The sequence below is a fragment of the Alosa sapidissima genome, chromosome 13 (genome assembly GCF_018492685.1).
Source record: "Alosa sapidissima isolate fAloSap1 chromosome 13, fAloSap1.pri, whole genome shotgun sequence".
Taxonomy (NCBI): Eukaryota; Metazoa; Chordata; class Actinopteri; order Clupeiformes; family Clupeidae; genus Alosa; species Alosa sapidissima.
Genome location: NC_055969.1, coordinates 3,729,808 through 3,743,241, shown reverse-complemented (window position 1 = coordinate 3,743,241; position 13,434 = coordinate 3,729,808). Strand labels below are relative to the sequence as shown.

General features: G+C 40.2%; 1 protein-coding gene and 1 pseudogene across 1 annotated transcript in view; both read right to left on the bottom strand.

Annotated features, from left to right (window-relative positions):
• zmp:0000000846 (tenascin) overlaps window positions 1-13,088 on the bottom strand; it is a 62,809-nt gene extending 49,721 nt beyond the window's left edge. Inside the window, exons 1-3 of the mRNA XM_042058514.1 lie at window positions 12,844-13,088; window positions 11,485-11,589; window positions 4,423-4,645 (exon numbers count right to left, since the gene is read on the bottom strand). The gene's annotated coding sequence lies outside the window, so the exon portion shown is untranslated. The remainder of the gene's footprint in view (window positions 1-4,422; window positions 4,646-11,484; window positions 11,590-12,843) is intronic.
• On the bottom strand, window positions 8,859-9,033 carry LOC121681073 (annotated as a pseudogene).
• Window positions 13,089-13,434: the final 346 nt, after the last annotated feature.

Below are 13,434 nucleotides of genomic sequence, written 5' to 3'. Positions count from 1 at the left end.
AATTATGCCACAGCACGAGGAGGTCTATATTACAACCATGTGCTGCAATCAGCGTGATGATCACATAGGCTATTTCTGTCATTATCACTAATACGGATGCAGTTGTTATTACGATGTTCCTGTTTTGTTTGCCTTGTGGCTCTGAGCTCACTGTAGGGGAGAAATTACTTTTCCACAAACTCCTCCAGATGTCTTTGCAGATCTGTGAGGCCATGGAACTATTTCCTGCACATTATGACCTTTCTCCTGGTCTTGGACTTCCAGGGAATATCACGTCTGAAAGGCATTATAGTATTGTGTCAATTGCTTAAATGATCATACACATGTGTGTTTGAGTGTGAGCACATTCATGTATGTGTGTGTGTGTGTGTGTGTGTGTGTGTGTTTACAGTACATGTCTGTGTGGGTTAAGAAGCCCTTTTCTTTTCCAAAACTGAATTAGACCACTAGCATTGCTTTTGTATGATTTATTTGCATATAATCTCGGAGACAATAAACAATTATTGATCTTAGTCAACTTTAGCGGTCTACACTTTGAAGATTGTCCACATTTGGTCCACATCTTATTAAAGCCAAATGCTACTGCTGTGCAGTCCTAATAAATTATTCTGCTAGCACCAGCAGCCAAAAACCTGATGTAATCTCCCAAACCATAGCCTTTGCATCAAGTCAGGTGAGTAATGGACACAACAAGATAAAGTACTCTGCATCACCAGACTACTCCAGAGTCTATTTATGGAATTAGCTCCAAAGTAAGGCTAGGGTCAAAGGTCAAAGCCATGTGGCTAAGCTGAGCTTTCACAAAGGTAAGAGCTCTTCCAGCTCTTCCAGCTATGATACTTGAGATAATTGCAGTTCTTCCAGCAAAAAAAAGGATAAAAAGGTGGAAGGGTTAAAGGTCAAGTAGCCTGTCAAAGAAGCCAAGCAGGAGACTTTTGATCTCACTCATTTTGGGTCACCTGTCAGTGTTTGCAGGGTAGGGGCTGAGGTCATGGGCGCTCTGCTGGAATTTTACTCCCCTTTAAAGTGTACATCTGCTTCTGGGGCCGTATTCACAAAGAAATTTAAAGCATCTCGATTGCCAAGTGTGCTCTGGAAATTCACAATTTCGTCGCCGTTTAAAAAAAAAAAAAAAAAAAAATATAGTCCAGTCCATACAACTTCATTTCAATTTCAAAAGAAATACTGGACTATGTTTTTTTTTTTTTTAAACGGCGGCGAAATTGTGAATTTCCAGAGCACACTTGGCAATCGACTCCTACGGACTTTCCCTAAAGATGGCAGCAAAGATGGCAGCAAAGATGGCAACATTTCCGGAAAGGTACTGGCTTGATGAAATTTATTCTGGACTCTCTATCCGACCACATAAAGACCTCGGGATACTTCGGTTTGGCTTTAGGGACCCTCTACTCACTACCACGTAAGTGCAATGTTGTTTGGAAATGTAGAAGAGGTATAAAAATAGCGTTTTGTAGCGGCGAAATAATATGCTCTTCTCACTTCCACGCTAACGAGCTTTGACTAAAAACGGTAACATCGAACTTTCTCAAAACACATCCGAATGACATGATTTGGATGTCAACTCAACGTATGTACTCCCAATCATCCGTAAATCGATCTAAAGTGCATTTTACTCCGGATAATTCCTTTAAGGCTAAAAGTAGCTCCTAAGTGGCAAATTTAGGAGCAACTCCTAAAAATAATGGGCGTGTCACTCCTAACTTTAGGACTCCTAATTCTTTTCACTAAATGTAATTCACAAAGCATTTTAGACCTAAAAGTAGCACCTAAGTCTGGGACAGCTTAAAAGAAGTCGAGAGGACTCCTAACTCACTAAGACCTATTCACAAACCGCTTTTTGTGGCATTTCACGTTGCGATGTTTTGAAATGCGTATGCGGCTACAGGAGCTTCCAATCGCGAGGGAACAATTTCGCATTGTAGGTATAAAAGGGATGCAATAACGCAACCAACAACAACCAAAACTAGCCTACTCATTGTCAACATGTAGGCCTAAATTAAATGTAACGTTTCATTGTGAATCAAATTAAAATGTTCTCCTCTTTGCAAATGTAGGCATATGGTGACAGATTAATTTAATATTGTTGCAAAGATACTGCATCAATCCGTATGTTTCATTAGGCTACTAGGCTATTTGTTTTGCCTTACTCTTTATTCATTTAGGCTAGGCCTTTTTATTCAGTTGTTTATCATCTTTCGTCCTTGTGTAGCGCATGCATTCTCAGACCTGTCACCTGTCACTCATCATCGTAAGGGAGGTGTTTGGAATCATTCCCGCGTTACAATCATCAGCTAATCAAGGTGGTCACTTCAGTCAAGCTCGTGTATGAATAATGATGTCATCCATAGCAACGAAGACTCACTCTTAGTTTAGGAGTTGTCATTTTCCCTTACTAAGAGTAGGTCTGAAAGGCTTTGTGAATAACTTTTAAGAGAAAACTCCTAGCTAAAATCTTTTAGTGCGATTTAGGAGTACTCCTAGTGGTAAGATAAAAGGCTTTGTGAATACGGCCCCTGATAGGCATGCATTTAGAAAATCTAACAACAGAATTACAGGTATTATAGTTGACGATTGAGATGATAGGGAGTATAATGGGGCTCCAGAGAAACCAGCACAGGCCAGTTGAGGCACCTAACAGTCTTCATTCTCATCGATTGGAATTCAATGGCTATCAATAATGCAAGGCTGTCTCTCCACAAGTGGATAACCGTGAAACCACATTAAGTCCATAATTAATTGTAGCTCTTACTGGATTACAAATTCTTATGACAAAGACAATAACATGTCCAAGGGCTTAGGTGCAAGACGAGATTTTTGCAGTAACAGTCATTCATACAGCAATTATTTTTGTCATGGCTTCATTATAAGTGGTCATCAATTATATTCTCATATTAACCTATTGTCAAAATGACTATTAGTCTAATGCTGCAATATCACCTAAACAGGAGTTTCCAAAAAGAACAGGAAAATATTCTAGAACCTGTGCTACATAGTACCTATAGTTATGTGTTATAAGGTCAAGTAAACATTCATGTTTGCTTACCCCTTTTGACATATTTTGTTCTTTTCACAAATATCACCTGTTCAAAACACACGATTAATATGAGTGAGCATTTTCTGATTATGACTAACATCTGATGAACAGACCTCCAGAAGACCCTTAGAACTTTTGAGTTTGAGCTGCACTGATGATGAAACATGGTCACAACTCTTTCTAGACTAATATGCCACAATTGATGCTAAAATCCCTTAAATAAATCTGGGTCATGAGCATGTGTTCCTTTTGCCCTGCCACAATTTATGGGCAGAAAATTAATATTCCCGCGTTTTCTCCAGCTGCTCTATGACAGTAAATCCTTCAGGAGCATCTGGATGACGAGGGCCAGGGACCGTCCCCCTTCAACACCCTCACTCGCTGTGTGGGAATGGGACGTCCAGATCAGACGAAAGTGTATCCTGTTTGGCTCTGTGCTGGCTTCCCCTGCTGCGTTTTCCTACTTTACATCTAATTTCATAAAGGCTTTGGAAAAAATCAAAACAACAAATTGAATATGGGCCGTGTTAGAGGGCACCATTAAAAGTGTTTCAGCCTCATTTAAGCATATTTCCTAAATGACAAGTGTTTTCGTTCGCACCTTTGCACATTCTGATGGCGAGAGTGACTCAGACATGCTCAGAGGTGGCAACTCAGTGGGCAGACAGTTACCAAATCAAATAGGCCGCTAATTAAAATCGGAACATTAAATCCGCTCCCCGTGGCAACGTTTAATTACAGACCAAAAGGAACAAAAATGTGCTTTGTGATGGGGCGTTTTTTTCTCACCGCTCTGTTAGGCACAGAGAATGTTTAAACAGCTGTGTGCATCACTGTTCTACAAATGTGATGCAAAGAAGAGAGGAAAGCACATTTGTCCTGTAGTACGACGACTTGCAGCTGAAGTGCTTTCACAACTATTTATTGAACTACAGTAGTTGTCAAGTGGCTAAAATGTCTTGGGGAGGTAGTTAAACCAGGCAGTCCCTAATCAAGGGAAAAAAGCCATTTTGTACAAGTCAAGTGAAGAGGGCAATCTGAGTGAAATCTTTTTCTCTTTTACATATATCCAAATTGCTTAAAGCAACATTGTCTCATGTTGATAAGGCTGTCACTATTAAAAGGAGCTAGACAATCTGCTAAGAGCTTAATTGGCGATGTCAGATCCTCATAAATATTGATGGACCCGACACACTGGCGAGCTACATTTTGACAGAGCGAAAACACATTTATGTCATGAATGTCTACCTCAATAAATTACAACTGCATATAGAGGTGACATTTCCAAGAAGGCTTATTTCACTTTGCACCCAATCCGTAACATTGCTCTATAGCAACCGCAGTAAAAACAAATAGCTCAGACGCACCCTGTACCACTTCCATGGGGGATGAGGAGGTGTCAGTGGAAGAAATAAGTCAGGCCTCCGGACACAATGCTCCAGCCATCTCCAGTGTGACAGTGTTTCCACTAAGATGTCCTAGTGAAAGCCCCTTGACGAACTGCTCAGAACAGCTGGAGGTCATTGTCATAGTTGTTATCTGGTGGATTTCCTGTCTTTAACATTCGGCATGTTTGCATCCAAAAGAATACTTGGTGAAAAAATGCGAGATAGGTCAAGATTAGTTTAGCAGCTTTCTGGTTTTGTATTCTGGAGCTTTTATCACAACATATTCAATGATATAGATCCAGAAAAAATGCATAGGGAGTATTTTAGGATGTCAACACTTAACTTACATTATAAAATATATATTTTGAAATGTTTGAAATCAGGGAATCAGCAGGATGCCACTGAAATATAAGAACAGTGAGGCCTAATATCAAATTTGGAACTAATGTTATAAGTCTTGCATATTGTCATTTCAACCAAATATGTCAAGCTCAATAAAATAACTACACTCTCATTTGTCCTGTTGAATAAGTCCAACTGTGCTCAATTTCCAGTCTTCCTCCTATCAAAATGTAAAATGTTTTATATGATCAATGATAAAACCTAATTATTTTGTCACCATTCTCTAAAGCATGGGGAAAATCAGGACTTAAAAGCAGTATCCATGGCAAAAAAACCCATGCCAGTTAGCTGAGTTTAGTGTTTGCCAGCCTTCTCCAGGAGGTCAGAGCAGGTCTCTTTTTTTCTTTGACCAGCACTCTAGCGTTTTCCCACCCTGGGCATGTCAAGGCCAGTGTGAGTCTGAGGCTGCTGGAGCAGGCTGCCTGGCTTGGACGGCCCACTAACATCCCAGCACCACTTCCATACGCACATCTGCTAAAACGCTGCGGCCTTGGGCCTGAGTGTGCGGAAAATCGGGGCTACGCCCTGCGCTGTATTTTACCATACTGCTCTCCGCAGGAGTGCACAGTCCTGGGTCAGCATTAAATATCCTTATGAGCACAACAGTTAAAGACCCTCATGTGATGTTGTTTCACTTCCTGAGGATGTATCACTGCCGTATGGATATCAGTGCTGTGTATGTACTGCATGCTCAGATTCAGGGCCCCGTTTCACTACTGCTATAATGCAAAGGAGCTTGGTATGATAAAAATGTTGTTTTGCTCTTTCTGAGTAATCTACAATAAAACAAATAGTAACAGTGAACAGAAGGGAAACGACGCAACAAAATGTCTCTGGACTCATTCAAAGTAGCACCTGGATTGTAATTCGCCAAAAAAAAAACATCTCCATGATCCGCTGATTTTTTAAACAGTATAATTTTCTAGTGTGGAAAAAATGTAAACATGCTTCTCAAACATCCTACAATACACTGAAATCCATCTTGGTAAGATCAACACAGGCTGACATTTTCAGAAGGCAGGCAACAGGTCCATCCTCAAATGACACAATGGCCTGTCTTCGCCTCTACATGTACATCAGCTTTAATAGTTCACATCCTGAGGTTTACAGAGCTCCCAGCTACTCCGCATGACGAACTATCTGCCTGACCTTTGGTTTGAAATCCAGCATGAGACACACCAGTCGTCCTGAGGCCATCTCAGAGACGCAGGAAGTGCGCCAGAGGCAGTGAGTCTGAGCAGCTATCTCAATGTATCATCTTGTTACATTCAAACAGAGCCAGTAGTAAAAAAAAAGTCTGGCCAGGCTTGACAATTCATTAAAGTTGTACACCTAGATGAGTCACTGGACCGAACGTCACCCTGAGCGACATCCTGCCAGGAAAGCTCCTGCCACTGGCCACCACCAGTATGGACAATTCATTATCCACGGTGTGCCACGCGTGGCATGGATGGATCATTATTTGTGGTCGACGCGGCGTTTCAGTCATCTTAGTTTGTTACACTCTGACAAGAAGCCGCTGGCTATGTCTAAATTATGTCTGATGTGTCACGGATGACAACGCCTCTCAGTCTCAGGTGAAACCGGCAGCAATGCTGATGAAACCAAAGAAATCTGCTAATGTGGGCATGCCTGCCCACAAAGGTTTTCATTTTTGCAAAATTACAAGGGGAAATAATATGATGCCTGAATTAATCGGCTGAAAAAAATTATCTGGAAATAAGTGCCCAAAGAAAAAAAGAGATTATTGGCTAAGATGGCATCAGTGACAATCCATCTTATATTACGGTCCACACTGAAACACTGGAGTTTGTAGAAACGTGTGTGTTTAAAACCAACTGTCCTTGTTTACCAAAACTATTTTGTTCATAGCCAGACAGTGCCATCATCGACATACTGTTGCATGGATCAGGCCTAGAGGGAGACGTGCACTTTTGAAGTGAAATATTTATGAGAGAATAATTTTGTTGTGATCAAAAAGCACAAAGTTTCTCTGTCTCATAAATTACAAAATATCTGCCTTTTCCTTGCATCATTTATCCATTTGTGGTACCCCACAGGGTTGCATTGGTGGACATTTTCAGCTGCTACTACTACAAATATAATAATATAAATTGCAGAAAATATTTTATTTGAATCCAAAACAATACTGTTCCCAGATAAGAATCCAGGGGCAACCTTCTTCACAACACTTGATCACAACTATGAACAATTGATCATTTAACTGCTTTTGAAGTATTTCTATAACGTTTTTTTCTGTTTTGCACCACAAACTTCTTCCGTTGGAAAATGTAATGGTATTTCTAACGTATTTCTAAAATACATAACAACACAACTGGAGTCTGAGTCTTTGAACTGGCAACAGAGGTCGTAATTCGTCCGCCGCTCACGGCCCTCGAACCCGCCACCTCGACACACACCGGCATGGGAGTCGAACGCTCTAACCACCGAGCTAAAAGTCCATGCTTCCAACTCAGCGGTTAGAAGCGTTCTTGGCTGTGAGGATTTACACAGGCAACTAGCGCGCTAGCTCAGTTCAACTCCGTTACAGCTGCACCTCACACTCAATTAGCTACCATCAGTCTGAACTGTAATGAGTGATCCGAGGCCAGCTCTTTGTTTTGATGATGGAGGAGGCAGGCTCCTTCATGAAAGAGGTTGGGGAAAACTAACAGTCTGTCCCGGATCACAGGTCACAGCTGTCTACAGTCTAAACAGCATCAGCCTGATAACAATGACAATGGGCTCTAATTCCTAAAGCTACTGGAGTTACGTTTCCAGGGACTGATGTTATGAAACGATAAGTACGCCTGTCATATTATCTGCTTTATCTTAGATCACTAATAATGATCTCAGTAGTGAATACTGCTTCAGTATGAAAACTAAAATCAGCGGTGCTGTGCATGCTATCAGGGGGAAAAAATATGATTAGAATGAGTCCAACACTTTTTCCATGATCTCGTAATAAACCGTACAAAGTGTTGTTGAGTCTTTAAATACTTAGCAAATGAGGTAACTGTCAGATTTGGCTGAGTTTTCAGAATAGTAAAATATGTGTGTCTGATTGGTGCTTCCTCTCTCTAGCATGTGTCTAAACACCGCTGGCAGCTTGAGGTGTCTTGGTACTTTTTATCATTACAAAAAATCATTCCGCCATGCAAACCGTTTAGACTGAATCCATTTACACCAACGTGCAGCAGACGTCCTGCTGGGGAACGAGACAAAAAGAAAGCACACAAAATGCCTATTTCTTGCTGACTTCCTGCTCCAAACCATGCTGCTTTTTATAGAAGAGAAGCTTCACTGATGCCTATCCAACCATGATGTCAGCCATTCTGCGTGTTTGGCCTTGTCTGTCTGCATCTGGGAATGCTTGCTGACAAAGACTGGAAACATGAATGCTGTCTCTGTCCCTACTGCAGCATTAACCCTTTATGTTGAACAGGGAGGTAACACTTAAAGGAGAATTCCGGCAATTCTTCACATAGATCTGTTTTTCGAGGTCATCGAGTACTGTCGGTACTGAAAAAAATGAAAGAAATCGGTTCTAGTTCATGTTCATGCCCCCAGAGTGTAGCACTGTAGCTGCCTGGTAGCTCTAGCTGTTGGATGGAGAAAATCGAGCTAGGTAGAACCGATTGTTTTTGAGGGTTTTTTTGTACCAACAGTACTCGGTGACCTTGAGAAACAGAGATCTGTGTGAAAAATCGCTGGAATTCTCCTTTAACATTTGTTCTTCACTCTCATCTGTATGTGCATGTATAAGTATAAGTATATATACTCTTTTGATCCCGTGAGGGAAATTTGGTCTCTGCATTTATCCCAATCCGTGAATTAGTGAAACACACACAGCACACAGTGTACACACAGTGAGGTGAAGCACACACTAATCCCAGCGCAGTGAGCTGCCTGCATCAACAGCGGCGCTCGGGGAGCAGTGAGGGGTTAGGTGCCTTGCTCAACCCTCCAGTTACAGGTCCGAAGTGCTAACCAGTAGGCCACGGCTGCCCCCAGGGATGTGCACCGTTCCTGGAGTCACTGCAATACCTGGTCGATGCGTGGAGCGGACGGAGCAAGCCCCTCTTCCGTCTCCCTGTTCCAAAAATCAGATCTGATACTGCGTATCAGATATTAAACTGATAAGAACAGATACTACACTTGATCTTAGCCAAAAGGCCGAGAAGCGATGTGTGCTCAGGTCCAGCTCAAGTCATTTAGCTTAACGTCTATCCTTTGACCTTGGACACTCAAACTGTCTTTCACCTTTCACCTCTATCATGGAGGCAACTTTGATCCCCTCAATCTTTGTGGAGGCCATTTTACTGACAATTGCAAAGGACAGCTACAGGAAATATCACCTTGTACTGTAGTCCAATGGGGATGGCAGTTATTCCAATAAGACATTGTCCAGGCCAGTGGCATCTGTTATGTATTTTTATTTACATGAGGTGTAACTGAAAGTGCTTTTTCAGACTAATAATAATGGGAGAATGAGAGAATTTCACATTGTGCCTACTTTGGCACATGTTGTCTACAGTACATCACTACATCTTGGCAGAGGCAAAACCCACTCACCTAAACATGTCTTAAAACTCTCTCATGCCCATAAAGTCCTGAGCCAACTTGTTCACAGATGTGTCCAGAAATCATATTTCTCTTTCACCACATCATAATAAAGTTTTTGAATTTTGACGCAGAGTTGAATTGCAGCCAGAAGATTAAAAATTGATTATTTCAGGAATGTAGAGTAGAAATAATGACATAAATTCTGAGAACAGGATGAGCTTTACAACCTGGTCCTCTGAAGGAAACTGTCTCAGGTAATGTTTTAAGCTGATAGCATTAGGCTACATAAAAAGCTGGGGTACAAGAGAGTCATTGTATCCTGGAAAATGTCCAGTCACCTGGAACCACTCCCACTTCTTGGACCGCTCCCTCACGTCACCCACCACGTCCAGAGACAGTCGTAGCAACAGGGGCCAAAAAGAATGTCTGGGGTCGCTAAGGTTGTGGTTGCCATGCAGGTTTAATGGATCTTTTGGATCCTCTTAGCAGGATGGCATTCTGCCCATGACTTTGTGGAAGGGCTGAATATCTTACATTATTTTATTATGTTGACACAGACACATACAATTAAGCCAAAAGCCATTCTTGAGATTTGGTTTATGTGTTGTGTATAAAAACGGAAACAAAGTAATTGACATGTATTACTTAGAGTTATTTGCAGAGGACAACAGGCTAAACAAGATTTCTTTGTAAGAACTTCAATTGCCAAGGCAGCTTTCCTCTTCCCCACTGTGTTTAGTCTGTTACTCATACTGTCCAAAATCATTATTGATTTCGAAAGTCCTCCACAACACCACTCCAATATCAAACACAACGTGCAAACTGCCATACAGAGATAGCCTAGGTCATGATTATGTTTGCATGATCAGTCTGCATCTGATTCATAGTTCAACTTCATGTTTCATGTAGTTTAATTGTAAAGTTCTAGATGTTTGGTGTTAGGCTTTAACATTTTGATCTGAAACTGTTTGAACAAAAACAAAAAACTCTTTGCCAACCGAATTTGCACAAAAGGAAACAATCAAGTCACTGCAGGTTACAGTAGGTGGGAAATATTTGCTGACAAACACACGTGGCACGTCTAATAAAACAGAACTCTATCCAAAACCAGCCAAAACAAAGTTGGCGTTTCTATAGCAACAGCTCCATCCTCAGCTGAACTGTGCTCCTGTGGGCTGATGAACATTGCTGAGCATCTTACTCACAGTTTATTCTGCAGGCATGCCTCATAACGAGGGATGGAGTAAATGCGTCGGCGTGGTAATTCTGGAAAGTTCTAATCTCAAAGCCCCAGCACCCAGAAGTAGAGATACATTTTTGGATTTTTCTCTTTTGTACTGTATTGCAGGCATGTGTTTGCACTAATTTGGTACACTGTCAAAGGACCATGAGGGATACATTTATCATGTAAATGGTATGGCACTGATGAATGGTCATGAATTAAATACATGAAACTTTTCAACATTTTCCTACAGTGCTAGACGTATTATGTTCTAATTTAATTTAATTTAACACTAAAATGAATTAAACTTATAACAGAACTGAAATGTCCTGAAGATCAGAGTGGAAGTAATTACTCAATTGTTACAAGACAAAACTGTAATTACTTTCCTCAGTAGTTGGTAAATGTCTTGCTGCTACCATCATAATATAGCTATTAGTATAGATTAATTTGATATAAGAAAATAAAAAGCTGCTTCTCTGGTAAATATATAGACCTAATACAGTATATATTCTGTTTATCATTCTGGTTTTAACATGAACTGTAGCATATTATAATCTTAATAAACCAGGATATAATGCAAATACTCTCCACAGCAGCTTCCCTAAGCAGCATAAACACCCTACACTCTGCAGTTTCAGCACTGACTCGCAAGCACTATGACAACAGACAAAAAAAAGACAACAGACTCACAACCAACTCAAGCTAAGATGTTTCCACAGCTAAGCTGCAGCTATGGGCATTCTTCCATGTTTACAGCATCACATAGGTATCCATTCAAATTACAGCCACTTAAATCACACCGGTGAATAAGTGTTTACCATTATGGAAGCATAGATACTGTAACTTACAGTTCCATTGTATCCACACCAGCCTACATGGCATCCGATCCCATTGTAACAGCTGATGCAGGGACTGTCGAGGAAAACAGCGAAAGAACTGTCTTCAATCCAAATCTGGCTGACCAAAAAATAAAATAAAAAAAAAAACACTGTCAGAGAGGACACTGCACATCAGGGCTAAATTGATGATCATATGACCCTGTTACCCTGCTCCCCCCTCCCAGAGCCAGACAACTATACTGTAATCCTGTAGTGAACTGTAGGATGTGGGTAGGTCAATGCCAATTTGTGACATTCCAGCTGCAGTTTGATTGAAGCAGATTCAATCAATAAGATTGTTAGTGATCAGCCACATGAAATAGGTCACAGGAAGTAAACCCTTAATGTTGGTGCTGGTTAATCATTTGGATATTACACTAAACAGATTTATTAAACATTGAGGGTTTTTTTTACATTGCCAGAGTAGGCCTACCAAAACTATATTGTGTTGTGTAATTTCTATGTCAAATATACATAGCTATATATTTTTTTCTTACCAGTTCATAAAGAACCATGGCATTGCAAGTACTGTAATATATAGCCTATAGAAACAATAATAGTTATATTAACACAGTGTGTTATTGAGTGTGATACAACTGCAACATTAACACAGTGACCAGCTCCTTTAAGAAACAAAATATGGTATATCTCTGTCATTTTTTGTTTACATCTTTTAATATTTTTAGAGAGAGATCCAACCCAAATGGAATAGCACATTATCTTCCTACTGTATCTTTGAAATCTATCTTCAAATCAGATGTTATTTTTCATATGTTCAAGTGAAAACGAACTTAAATAAGTCAGTTTAATGGCAATGTATTATTATACATCAAGGTTTCACATGTTGATGGATTATCTATGTTTCTCTTACCTGGTTTGATCCAGTTCGTCATGGCCATAGGTTAGAGGTCAGGAGCACACATCAGGAGAGAGAGGGAGAAAAATAAAATACTGGAAGGTTAGCTGCTAGCAGAAGAAATAATGGAATATTGTCCTGTTAGTTTGGTAAGGAGAAAACCGTGTTACCCGAACATTATTGTTCAAACGTAAAGGTAATTCATACTGTACAAGAAAAACCAAGACTATCTCTTCTCTTAGTAACTTAGTGAGGAGTTAAGCAGTTGTTGTTGGACGTTAGCAGCTCGCTATAGCAGCTCGCTAAGAGTTATCTAGTGGCTGTTCAGAACGAATTAACTGACGTTGCTCTCTATAAAACGTCAAAGAACAGAGACACTGATAAATAAAAATAGACGACGGTATCACAACAATTAAATCAACTGACCGTAGAGTCGTAGATTTGTGGAGTTGATGCAGTGATTGCAGACTCACCACATTGACGCGGCCATTCCCGTTGGATGAGGTAGGCTTCTAGCTATTTTACCTTCCACTTTAGCAAAAATGCCATGCCATTTAAAAAAAACTTCTGAATAAGGGTTCAGATGCAAAACACTGTAAGCCAATTTGTAATGAATGTACAGAAATATATTGATATCAGTATTTTAAAATGTAACAGCACTGTTGTTGGTTTGTTGATTTATTTTATTTTAAGGTGCTTTAAGCGATATCACGCGTTTTTTAGGCTAAAACATTTTATCTCACTTACAGAAAATATCACCTTACCTAGCCTACTCTGTAGCTGCCTGTGTCCTGAGTAGGCTACCGTTAAAAAAAAAAACCGCAATCTCTGTGGACGGCTCCAAAAACGGCAACAAAAACAACCTGGGCAAATCTAGCCCATAAAAACATAATAATAATAATAATAATAATAGGCTTTATTTGTATAGCACCTTTCATACACAGAATGCAGCTCAAAGTGCTTTACATTTGAAGCATGTAACACAATAATAGTCAGTCAGTCATTATCAATCACTTTTCTTTGCTGTTTATGATCTACTCAGCAACATATCAAAAATATAGAAA